Genomic DNA, 13743 nt, shown 5'->3' with positions numbered 1-13743 from the left:
AATAGTTGTTTCAAAAGGGTCACATTCTTTCTGTGGTAGCTCATGTTATTCCAGCATGTTATGGAAAATTTTGCTACAAGAGAAAATTACTGTCATTCTAACATTTTAAATACACAGTCTGAAATGTTAAGATGGTTATGAAATCAGTTAAACTTTGTTTTTCCATTCTCCCTATACACACACACCCCTTTATACAGACATCAATTTAAAACCATCTGTTTAATATTCATTTTTCTGTTCCTCATTCTCTATCAATGATTTCAAAAGAAATGGCAACAATGTAGGCTTAGTTTAGATTAAAATATCTTTGGAAGCAAAAACAATTTTTGTTATGTCTGGCATTATAACATTATTGGCCATGATGAAAACCACATGATACTTAAGCACTAAATTCTATTATTGTTAGAATATTAATCTTCTGATAAAGGCCTACATAGCCAGGACATGTTCTCAGAATGTGTTTATTTCTGCCCAGGCTGCTCTGCTTTTCATTCTCCTTCTCCATTTCAAACCTTACTTACAAAATGTTTGTATTGCATAAGTCTGCAAAAAAGTGCAAAATATTTTTTCCTGTGTAATAGCAAGGAGGAGAGTTTGCAAGATGCATTGCATTAGACATATTCTCTACATAATTTCCAATTTTTAGCTCAGCTTGGTACTTAAATGCCATGATTTTAGGATCTTGAGGTAGATAAATGAGAATTCTATCAAGGACTTGTTTGAATTGCTTGCTTTGATCCCAATATTTTATATGCCTCTCATGTCAGTGGATCTCAGTATTTCTAGGTGTTACAGTCTTGGGGCCAGGCAGAATAGCAGCAAGAGGTTCAGATTCAAAAATTAATTTCTGTTTATACTTAGTGTTATCAAAATAATAAAACTAACTTAGCAAAGTAATTTAGAAATATTTATAACCATCAGTAAGATCTTGAAATTGATGAACATCAGTTTCTATTGATGAAAATGCATGGAATCATTTTATGTTACTATGTTTTTAGTAATGCAATAAAAAGATAAATATTACTATGAATATATTGAAACAAAATCTTAATGTTAACAGAGATAAATAAATCATATTTTAATACCATATTTGCATTTTAATGTCCTTTGGGAGTATTGGTAATTTTATTTAAAATGGTTTCCTTATTATTTTGTAAGAAGGTTTTGTGCTGCTTTGAATAATAATCAGTCTATGCTATAGCTAAGGGCCTCCTGTTGGTCTCATATCCAAGTGCTAACCAACTCAGACTCTGATTCATTTTTCCAGATCAGTCAAGGTTGGCTAAGTATTGCCCCTTGTTAAGGAATAAATAATTGGATCAAAAAAGCAATTTTTATATGTGCCACAACACTGAATCATCTTCCAATTAGTTGTAATCTGCCATATTTCACCTGCGGTAATTTATTTTTAAAGTTCAACTGATGTATTAAAAGTCCAACTTTTTTTTTTTTGAAGTCTGGATATTAAGTGAAAGTTTGCATTTTAGCACTGTTTGCTTTGCTGCTTAATTTCACCTGAACTCAGATTTTTAGTAGATGATAAAATACTTCCAAAAAGTGCAACTCTTTCAAAATTAGCATAGTAATTACAATAAGGATAATTACTTGCAAGGGTGGGCTGCTACAAGTTCGCCCTGATTTGGGAGAATCCATAGTTAACATTATGGCTGGTTCAGAGAACCTCCAAATCCCACCCCTGACTGGCCCCACCCACCATGCCACCCCATCCCACCAGGCCCCTCCCAGGAGTCTCCGTGTGGCCCGCTTTGGATGCAATGTAAGTGCAGGGCCTATGCGGAGGCTCAGGAAGGGGGAAAATGGGCCTCCTGGAAGGCCTCCAGAGCCCAGAGGAGGCAGTTTTCGCCCTCCCAGAGGCTTGAGGAAATACTCCGGAGCTTGGGGAAGGCAAAAACGTTCCCCTCCCCCACCCTAGTGCAGGAGGCTTACTAGGCCACCCCCACCATGGCTACACCCACCCAGCAACTGAACAGAGAACTCGTTGCTGAAATTTTTGAAGCCCACCCCTGATTACTTGGAATTACTGATTATGATAATTTTTGAAATTACAAATATTTTAATAATCTACTGTATTAAGGGATAAATAAAATAACTCTAATGCCAATTAATATATGAATCTATTTTTTATTTTAAAAACCATATTAGTAGATTATAGACAGACTTATATACGAACACAATCTACCTATTTAAATTAGCTAAAATGTGTATCAAAATCTCTAATATTCAATAGAAGACTGCATAAAAATCATCAAGCATTTTGTATACCATTCTACTGATGTACTGCTATTAGTTTTGTAATATAATGTTTTCTAATAAGATCACTATTAACAATGGAGATAATGGTTTTTTATTTTATGAAAAATATTAATCTCCTGACAGTTTTGTTTCCCCTTAGAATAATATTTAGATAATTTAGGTTTAGAATACAGGCATAATTGCTAGTGGACATAACCAAATTCATCAGATGGGGATTATCTCATACTATTTTGTTTAAAAGTACTCAGTATTCATAATAAAAACTACAGCAAAATATTTATCATGTTTATAAATAGCAATGTTTTTCTTTGAGGTATTTGCTAAGTAATTTCCTTGTTTCTAAAAACATGCTATGCATACTTATTTGAGATCACAATGAGAATAATAACATTTACTTCTAAATAGACATACATAATTGGACTGTATATTAACTATAGTTTTAAACAGACTTATTATCCCAAACTTGTTAGAGGCAGTCCTCAGGTTACAACAACTGATTCAGCAATTGTTCAAAATTACAATGGTTCTAAACAAGGAGGACTTATGACCAATCCTTGGAGCTCTGGCTGTTACAGTGTCTCTGTGTTAAGTGATCACTGGGTCATTCCAAATATGTCAGTGTGGTCTGTCACCAGTTCTGTAAATTGCATATATAACCTCTGACAAAAGAAGGAGATCCAGACTTTGACAAAATTGCTCTCAAGCAGCCTTTTTATGCACATTAATCACTTTACCTGAAGAACTCCAGAAACTGAAGAAGCAGAAATGACACATTGGTGGAAGAAGTAAAAAAAAAGAACTTTTTCAAATCATAGATGTCCAGAGGGTGGGGGAGAAAGAAAAAATGCATCATAACACTGTGATAATACTTGTTCCTTTTGTACATGTGTTGTGATATCACTCACAAGTACGTGTTATACGTATTCACAATATCACTCACAAGTATGTATTATATTTTCATTACGTCACAGTGTATATTTCATTACTCTATTAAAGACCTTGGAATCTGCAGATGTCTTTGGCTTGCATACAAGTACAAGCTCATGTTTGCGCTGACACTATAGCAATGGGGGAGGCAATGTGTCAGTACTTCTCCCTTATTGCATCAGTGAACTGTCAGCAGTCTTACTGAGGATGGCAAATTCCCTATTAGGAAGGGATGAACAGGTAGTTCTCCTACCTCATTATTGTGTCCATTTTGCATTGGGCTGGTACCAGGCCATTCAGGTTTGAAAAGGCCTTGGCTCTTCCTGGGCAAATTTTGATGTGGTGATTGGGGCAAAGTCTAATTGTATTATCTGCAACTCCTTTCAGCTACTATGTTTTGAGGAAGTAAGGATGCTACTCTGTCTCAAAACTTCTGCCATTTGTGGGCTTGATCTAAATCTCTCTTGATTTTTGTGGTTGAGGTATGTGTGATAAGTTGAACCTAGAAGGTGTTCACTTGGTTTGTGGGATGCTAGCAATCCTGAAGAAGACACTTGCAGGCTACTTCCGCAAGAGGCTTTAGGTCACAGGTGTAAAACTCATGGTATCACGCAGGGGTGGGTTGCTCCCTGTATTACTGCGCATAAATTTTTTTTTAGGATCAACTAAAAGGATCAAACAATCTAGAAACATTAGCACTTGGTAGAGCAGCCCTGAAGGCCTTAGAAGAGACACTCAGATGCTTTGATGTCTCTATACTTACAAAGATCGGAATTGTGGAAGCTATGATATTCCTCATGACACTCTATAGAAGAAAAAGTTAAACTTTAAAGAAGCAGGATAGTGCACCATTGGCAGACTTGAAAGAAGAGGTTAGGGATAGGTTGTCATGGAGAAAATCTATGTGGTTGCTAGGAGTCAAAAATGACAAAATGGCTCACCATAAACAAACATTGGTTCATTCATCCATGTAACAAACAACACAGAGAAGATTAGGAGTGCAGTTTTTAATACACTTATTACAAAGTAAGTTTTATTTATTGAAATGTACTTATGGGTGAACATAGAGCATGCAGGATTCTATTGTTGTATATCTACAAAACTGTATATGTTTATCTGGAAATATGCCCTACTTAACACAGTGAGACATTCTATCAACAACACTAAAAGAGACAGATATTTTTTTTCCACTTTTCTTTATTCAGTAAACTCCAATCTATATACTGAGACTTGAGAAAGATAAGCAGGTGGGGAGAGAAGGAGACAGGTCAGGAGACAAATGTGAGATACTTTTTACATTGAGAAGAATCTTCCATCTGTTCTTTCCATATCAGATTACTAGATACAATGGTTAGAGACTGAATTTTGATAGGATAAAAATTAAAATGCAAAACAAAGACCGTCAGCCTGTTAGATCAGGTGTTTTGTGTTCTTATTATAGAATGTTCAGGGAGAAAATATAGAAGGAGAGCCGTTTCTTCATTTCCACATATTAATTGCTGTTTCCACACTTTTCCATCTTGACTGTCATACTTTCTACCCCAACAATTAGCACTTTGGAAGGAGTCTAAGTGGGAAATAATAACCTTTAAGCTTCACTAATTTCCCCTTTGCAGTTGACTATTAATTTATTTACTTCTATAATTATGGCCCCATTACACCAGAGTCAAGATTAAAGAACTTTTCCTGTGAAAAACAACAACAGCCCTATACTTCAATTCACTGCTCTTCTAACTCTGTCTTACCACACACAGATTACCAGTGCTTTCTTCTGAAAGGACTAATAACTTATTCTGACATTGTGAAATTAGTGACACATCTATACTGGAGATATGTAAATTGCACATTTGTGTTGTGCTAATGAATTGCGTTATGCTAGTTCTTTAAGCAAACTAGCACTTCTACATAGCAGAGCTTGTTATTCTCTAAAAGTTTGTATTGGTAAATTAGCTCCACTGAAATTGTATGGGTCCTTTTTGGTAATAGTTATTCACTTTGCGTCATAAGGCAATATTATTTAGCAAACTGCATTTCTGTTTTTATTCCAAAATTATTCATGTGACTTGGTATTTTTAAAGCAATTTAATGTGTTATGAAAATCATTCTATGAGGCAAGCCTTCAACTTATTTTAAGTTACATCACATTCAGTATTTCAGCAATGGATTCAAGTCCTATATAAGTTCTAGCTAAGTTTTATTGTTAAATGTAAGGTTTATTAAAGCAGGTTGATATATTATATTTTCGCTGTTTGAACAGTTGTCTATTTCTGCTCCTACCTGCTAAAGATGAAATGTAATAATGAAGATATGAATTGCTGGAAAACAATTGATTCTGGGGGATTCTTTTCTCCTTTCCCCGGTGATCAAGGAATCCTCTAGTCTGAATTTTATATATTGTTCTGTAAGCACCCTGACCATATTCTTAGATATTAGCATACAAGTGTCCAATACAGGTGGCCCTCAACTTACAGCCATTCTGTTAGTGACCATTTGAGAAGTGAAAAGTAAAAAAAGTGACTTACCACCAGTCCTCCACCTGACTGTTGCAAAAGCACTAAGATTTATATCCCGCTCCATAGTGCTTTAAAGCAGTGGTCCTCAATCTTTCCATCTCTGTTGACCAGCAGTGGTGGAGGAGAGGGGCTAGTTTTGCATTTGTACGCTAGAAGTGGTATTCTTCCAGTTTGCCCCGGTTCAGGGGAACTGGTAGCGGTGGCGGCGGGAGCCTCCGCCCACCCACCCAGACGTCATCATGGACGCTCTGCTTCATGAAGGTTCTGTCCAGGCGCAGAAGCCCCGTGCGCACTTACGGTTTCAAACTGGTAACGAAAATAAGAGGAAACCATTACTGGTGCACATAATGCTTGCACAAATGCAATTTGGTGCATTTTTCTGCTACTTGTATGGCCCAGTTTCCAATGGGCTGCGACACAGCACCGGGCAGTGGATTGGGGGTTGGTGATCCCTGTTTTAAAGCACTCTCTGGGTGATTTATATATTTCCTCCAACAATTTGATAGATGGAAAGCTGAGTCAACCTTAAGCCCATCAGGATGAAACTCTAGGGAGGCTGTGGGCAGCGTTTGCCTGCAATACTGCACTTTAATTACTGTGCTACCAGAGCTCACATGGTCATGTGATCAAAATTTGAGCGCTTTGCAACTGGCATGTATTTTTGAGCATATAAATAATAAATCCTGGGGTCATTTGATTACCATTTGTGACCTTCCCATTTGGCCTCTGACAAACAAGCCAATGGAGATGCCAGATTCACTTAATGACCACATGATTCACTTAACAACTGCAGTGATTTGCTTAAAAATCGTGGCAAAAAAGCTTATAGAATCAGGTGCAAGTCATTTAACAACCGCCCTGCTTAGCAGTAGAAAATTATAGTGCCAGCTGTGGTCGTAAGTCAAGGACTACCTGTATATAAGATTATTGGACACTCACATATCAATACTGTATATGAGAATATAATACAATAATACAATAGCAGAGTTGGAAGGGACCTTGGAGGTCTTCTAGTCCAATCCCCTGCCTAGGCAGGAAACCCTATACCGTTTCAGACAAATGGCTATCCAACATCTTCTTAAAGACTTGCAGTGTTGGGGCATTCACAACCTCTGGAGGCAAGTTGTTCCACTGATTAATTGTTCTAACTGTCAGGAAATTTCTCCTCAGTTCTAAGTTGCTTCTCTCCTTGATTAGTTTCCACCCATTGCTTCTTATTCTACCCTCAGGTGCCTTGACTTGTGATGTTGTTTTAAGTCCAGTGGAACAATAAAAATAGTAGTTTTTCCAGCTGTGGGAACTTTCCAAAGATGTATTAAAGCAAAAAAGTGATAGAAATGAGCAAGTATTTATCTCTTTGCTCTATGTCCATAAAGTCGCGCGTTTACAGTCATTTATCTTTCTTGTACTTTACAAACTAATCTACAGGAAAAATCTGTGGTCTTTGAACTGTTTTGATTCTGTAAAAGGCATACTGTGCTGGTGAAATGCAGGATTACATTATAATAAGGGGGCAGGCACCAGTTTTACATTTCAAGGAAATATTCTATGTTACTACCCAATGAATGTAAATAATGTGATCTGGTTCAGAAGGAATGCTAAGCTACAAGGTGGTCTTTTTGTGTTCGACTTAATGTGAATTCCACCCATTATGATTTCACATTATTTACCAGTAGGGTTTGCATATTTTCCTTCTGTCTGGAGGAGTTACAGCATAAATGAGGAGTGATGTTTTACAACTTCATTATTAATTTTTCAGTCTTACCTTCTCAAAAAGGGAATAATTAACAATGGTATTTGTAAGTTCTGGCTGACTCTACCGAGGCCTGGCTATAACAATACCAACAGTGTAAGCACTAGGGTATGGTATCCACTCAACCTTTGTTTTCCTCTCTGAAAAGAAACACATTTTTAAAAAGTTAATTCAGAGAGATTTCTTGTGAAACAGCAAACATTACACTATGATTGTTTTGTTTTTCCCCATTGTTTTTCTTTTAAAAATAAGGAAACAAATTGCTCCCAGTGGCTTATTTTCAGTTTTAATGGATGAAAAACATACCTTAGGAGCTATTTTCTGACTTAGTGAATATTTACCAAGTTTCCTGCCAGCCTATAAATGTACAAACATGAACTTGGTTACTCATTAGCTTTCTTGAGAAAGTAAGGCATAATAATCATGAAGAAAACTGGTTATGTACGTAGTTTTACTGAATGTGGACAACAAAGGGATATTTACAGATTAAAACTGTTTTTTTCAGAACTGTCTAAGTTGATGTGAATTTTTATAGTGGTTAACTTGTTTACTGGAATATTTCTGTCTCTCTCTGGGCAACAACTTGGCAAGATTAAGGTTCATGGAATAAAAATGTATGCATGCTTTTTAAGAAGATGTAGCTGTGCTAAGAAGTGGTTATGGATAACAGAAGCAGGCTGATGCAATGCATGCTTTCAACAGCAGTTAATTGACTCTTCCCTCTAAAAAGGATTTGTGCTTCTGGAGTACTATGCAATTTAAAGGAGTGCAGATGGCACAATCCTTTCTGGTATGCTTAAAGGTGATTGACCTTCCCTGTTTTATACTTTCTCTACTTGGGGCCTGTAAAAAGCTTAGCAAATCTGCTATTCTGGAATAGACAGCATGGTTAGCAAATTATCTTTGCAAACTTCTAGAAGGAAAGATATCACATATTTTTTTAGTATCATTATTATAACTAATATATCTTATAGTCCCTTAATCTGTAAGGAGGCATTGAAAGAGTAGAGAAGTGGCTGTTTACTTTAAAATCCCATCAGTGGGTACCATAGCACAGAAGGGGAGGTTTTAAAACAGAAAATATGGGACAATATGCATGCATACATGACTGTCATATAAGCAATATAACTTAGAGGAATTTCAACACAGAAATGGATTGTATGCTCCAAATTTGGTAAAGTAAGAAGCCTTGACTAACAGAATGGATGTGTGTATTCTTTTGTAAATTGCAATGTTTGCATATGACTGATGAACCATAATGGTGAGAGTTAGAGTACTTTGTTAGTTACAATGAAAAGAAAAGAATACTTGATTATAAGGTTTTTATCTCATGCAGAAAATTTTCTATGTTATTTTCTTAACCTGACTTCAGCAGAATCAATCCAAATCCAATTTTTAAATGCTCTTTTGTCTACCTATTTTGTAGTTTCTTAGTTATAAAACTTTGATTGGTATTCATCTATTAAATCTAGAATCTTGAAACAGTCTGAATGTGTAATATATGAATTATTGTGCTTTTTTAATGCATAGAAATCCTCAAACTGTATGAAATGCAATCTTTCATTTGGTAATAAGTATAGTGGTTGATATAGCGATTGATATGTCAGCAATTAGTGTCTTTATTGTTATTGGCAGAGTCTGTAGTAATTAACTGTGGCTGTTCACTGTAGTGTAAAGACAACTGACCACTCCTACACTGTTATCTAAGAAAAGCACTTTGCTCCTTATTATACAATTGAATTCTGGTAGTGAAAGGAGTGAGATGAGATTATTCTTAATTGCTGCCATATTTTTCAGGCACTACTTGAAATGTGGCTACATTTGCTGATGCAATCTTGAACCTAGAATGAATTAGTCTGGCCATGGAAATCAGAATATGAAGCTGTATCAATTTATCTTAGATATATTAAAGTCCATATATAGCAATAGCAATAGCAGTTAGACTTATATACCGCTTCATAGGGCTTTCAGCCCTCTCTAAGCGGTTTACAGAGTCAGCATATCGCCCCCACAATCTGGGTCCTCATTTTACCCACCTCGGAAGGATGGAAGGCTGAGCCAATCCTGAGCCGGTAAGATTTAAACTGCTGAATTGCTGAACTAGCAGTCAGCTGAAGTGGCCTGCAGTACTGCACTCTACCCACTGCGCCACCTTGGCTCTTGAGGATCCATTACTTCAAGTCTAGAGAGCAGGGCTTTAGTTTATAAGGCTGCCTTCTAGGATGGCTAAGGATAAAACGTCAAAATGAGAGCGTAAAGGTTTGTAGAATTTGGAGATCTGAAGTTGATCTAAAAACCTTGTGGTTTTTAAAGCATTTGTTAATATTCCTGGTGAAATAAGAATAAAGAAGCTGTTTTATTTGGTTTGATGCTTCATGTTTATCACCCTTGATCTGAACTCTGGCCTGGTAACTAAAAGCTAATAATAATGGAGAGGAGAATCGGTACTAACAGTTTAATTTTTATGTTCTTTACCTAAGAAGATTGTCCAATTGTTCAATTGAAGAGCCAAATCTTGTGACTAGAAGCTTATTGTACTTAATAGTACAAGATAATAATCCAGGCTCTAGTCTTCACTTTGTTTTCAAAAGCTTCAGTGCAAAATGCCAAGCTTAGGACAATCAGGCTGCCTCAGACAATTACCTTATGAATTTAGACTGGATGATTTGCCCATTTCTTGAGGGTTTGCCAAGTTTATAGCTTCAGTTTTATAAAAAGTTAATTTCTAACAAAAGTCCTCACTAAAAATCCTGTTACACTGTTTTTTTAATCTTTCTGAGATCTCCAATAGAATTCCTATACTATACTATAATTGCTATGTGATTATGAAATTGGAAGATAATATTCCTTTTTATTTAAATATCCCACTATAAAATTAATATTTAAATCTTAATGTTCTTTTTAATCTTGCTGAGATCTCAATAGAATCCCTATACTATACTATAATTGCTATGTGATTATTTATGAAATTGAAAAATAATATTCCTTTTTATTTAAATCATACACTATATAATTAATATTTAAATTATACATGAGAGAAACAGGTTGTAGCCTGTTGATTAGAACAGTTGATTGAATAGCTGGTTAACACTGACTGGATTTTTGACTTTACTCATTTATTTATGGTTCTTTCTACCTTGTTTTTATTGTAAGCCACCTAGGGTCAAGTTGGAGTCAGATGGTGCCAAAATTGTATACAATAAATAAATATCATGCTGCATTATATTTCATTTTCAGACTGGCATTTACATAAAATTCTGAAAGTGAACAAACATTGATTGATCAAGGAGACCTTTGTCTTCTGACATAGTATTTCCCAGGAACTGGAGTCAAAAGTCTACTTAAAGTTTACAAATGCTGCAAATATAAACTTTTGGGGACTAGGCACACATTTCCATCAGGATATAGAAAACCAGGCCCCTGATATGAAGTCAGCCTGTTTGTCTGATAAATGATGTTTCCGGCCAATTTTACAATGTCAAAGTACATTTTTGGCATAGATGTTGTCAATTATAATTCGGAAGCTTAGTAGTTGATCATTTGCTGGCAGATATTTTTTATGTTACTTGTAGATGGAAATAATAATGGCCCTAAACCAATAGTTAGGGATTTCAATTGACTTGTCAATGTAAATAAACAGTGAGTCAGTACCCCATCAAACAGCATGATTTTTGAACAAATACCGAAGTATGCTATGCCCTGTTGAGATATCCCCCAGTTAAAGTTGATTGATTAATTTGGCTTATACCAAATTGCCCATGCCCTCATCCTTTCACTCATATATAACTCAGATAAATAGGTCTCCTAAGAGGCTGCTGGGAAGTGTCATTCATTACTAGGCAGCACAGTATTCAAAGGTGGTACAGCTGATCTCCAGAAAATAGCTAAATCTATTTCCTTTTACTTATTTTGTCAGTGGCTACCAAGCTTCTTTGGCAGTGTCTGTTTTTTGCTATTAGGAGGGGGCTTAATTTTTCCCCCTAGAGAGAGATATTGTCAAGTAGGAGGTGTGAGGGAAATGTTGCTATGATATGTAGCAACTATGACCCTCCTAGCTTGTATGACTTTGTGATGAGTTCAGGTACATAAAATTAAAAGGCTGCTTCTAGGGAGGTCTATAGTATATTCTTAAGGCTCATATTTAGATTAAATTGTCATGTCTCTGAGAACATTTTTTCATTATTGGGATAAAGAAAAAAATCTTAACAATCTGAGTTCTTAGTTGCTACCCTATCCTTGGGAAGAGGCCCTTAGAGCTGCATCTCATTGGCCATCTTTTGCATCTATATTTCATAAAGACAAATCTGCATGTAACATAGGCTTATGAGAAATTAACAAATAGGTCTCCAGTTCAAAACCAGGATCAAGTGATCATTATCTAGGCAACTATTAATGGTGGCTTTCTGGAGAAATAAAAGTGGTAGCTATTAAATCATGCTTATTTTTTGTTCCTGCCCAATGCATGATTTTTCCAGGATAATGATTACTAATGGAAGCACTGAAGATGTAAACATCTAATTTAGCCATCATCTATGAGAGGCAAAGTCTAGAAAAAGTGAGTATTGTACATTAAAGTAACCTCCCTTTGGGGTTTCTTTTTTAATTTTTTAGTTTGACATATTGTGCACATACAATTTATGAAAAGAACAGAACACCATTGTACATGTTTTTGAACCATCTTTATCCAATACTTTTGGTCAGCTGGTCATCATGACTTGAAATAGACAAAGGGCTTATTTTCATGTGGGTACTCCAGTGGAAAGGAGAAGAAATTCTAGTTGTGAAACAAATTGTTTATTAAAGTTTAATTATTACAAATGTTTCTCAAGCAAATGAGAAGCCAGTTACTTATTAGAAGCAGATTGAAATGAAAAGAGCTTTGGGCCCTTTCAGAAATCTACTTGCAAATCCGAGTAGTGGACTTGGCTTTTGGCTGTCATCCCCTTTAAAGGCACTGGGGCTCTTCGGTCGTCCCGCCTGAAGGTCTGTCTCGACGCTCTGAAAGGAAGGGCGATTTCTTTCTTCTTCCTTGACTACCTGTTTATTGGGGTCTCCTACCAGAGTCGCATCGTACTAGCGAGGGCCAAAGATGCTCATCCCGAGAAGGAGGTGGGTTTCGGATGGCGAAATCCAGTTAGGAGGCGGCGGTCGGTAACCAGCCGGGGGCGCTACAGCTGCGGATAAGGGCGGGCCGCTTGCGCTCGCCAGGAGAACCCCGCAGGCTGGAAACGGAACAGAGACATGTCGGAGCGGCGTTGAGGAAGCTGCCTCGGCTTCGCAGCCCCGGGAGCGAAGTGGGCGGCTCAGGGCTACGACGGAGGAGCCAGCTGCGCTCGTTCCCGCAGGCCCCGTCGCCAAAGAAGCGGGAAGAGAACAGCCGCCGGAGTGGGCGGTGGCAGCAAAGGAAGTGGCGGCGGCAGGGGCAGGCTGGATCCCTCCCCGGGAAGATGAGGCAGAGGCCCGGGGAGCTGAGCGGGCTGAGGTGGGGCGCTTTCCTCACAGCCGCCAGGACAAGATGGCAGCGGCTGAGGAGGCGGCGGCAGCAGCAGAAGCAACAGCAGCAGCCCGGGGTTGAGTCGGGCCTGGGAGGCGCCTCCTTATAGTAGCTCTCCGGTCATGCCGAGGGCTGAGGCGGCGGCGGTGGCGGCTGCGGGGAGTCCAGCGCTGCCCGATCTGTGAAGGTAAGAGCCGGAGGAAAAGGAGCCAGACTGCTTTTTCTTCTCCAGGGGGGCGGGAAGGGCGAAGCCTCTGGGCTTACCCACCGCTGATCTTTGGGGTGGAAAGTGTGGGGTTGCGCAGGGGTGCTGAGGCCATTTGGTCCCCTGCCTTCAACTTCTAGCTCTTCCCGGGGTTTGGGTTTTGCCTCGTTTTCGCGGCCCAGAGCGCTCCAAATGAAGCTGTCCCGAAGAGGCGAGTCGGTTTGAGAAAAGTCGGGGAATCGGGCTTTTGCCGTTTGCCAGAAGAAGAGCAAAATCTGCCCTTAAGCAGGTGGGTGTGGAAGGGGAAAAAAGCCCTTCAGGAGCCAGGAGGATTTTAGCCCCCGGAGGGAGACTTGATTGCTCGGATCTTAATCGCCGCTGGGGTTTAGTTTAGGAGAGAGAGATTAGAGCACGGACCGGGGTCCCAACTAAGATCCGTGCCTCGATCCCGGGAAGAGGGCTGGCTTGCAACGGTGCTTTTAAAAACTTTGCCTTGGCAGAGTTTGGTTGCAAAATTTCCATTCTTTCTGGTACAATCGATGCCTTTCTTTTTTTTGCCACGATTGGGCAAATCCCC

At 38.2% G+C, this 13743-nt stretch overlaps 1 protein-coding gene across 2 annotated transcripts in view; it reads left to right on the top strand.

The window, feature by feature from the left end:
* The window catches only part of HIPK3 (homeodomain interacting protein kinase 3), a 76960-nt gene that overhangs the window by 430 nt on the left and 62787 nt on the right, over positions 1-13743 (top strand). The window contains exon 1 of one of the 2 annotated variants that reach the window (XM_087718462.1): positions 12702-13148. The exons of the other annotated variant lie outside the window; for it this stretch is intronic. The gene's annotated coding sequence lies outside the window, so the exon portion shown is untranslated. Of the gene's footprint in view, positions 1-12701; positions 13149-13743 lie in introns of those variants that run through there. 2 annotated transcript variants of the gene reach the window in all.

This window comes from Thamnophis sirtalis, unplaced genomic scaffold, assembly GCF_051295495.1.
Source record: "Thamnophis sirtalis isolate CommonGarterSnake01/CBP01778 unplaced genomic scaffold, rThaSir2_p1.2 scaffold_1, whole genome shotgun sequence".
In the NCBI taxonomy this organism is placed as follows: Eukaryota; Metazoa; Chordata; class Lepidosauria; order Squamata; family Natricidae; genus Thamnophis; species Thamnophis sirtalis.
The sequence above is the reverse complement of the archived record's forward strand: the minus strand, read 5'-3'. Positions and strand labels throughout refer to the sequence as shown.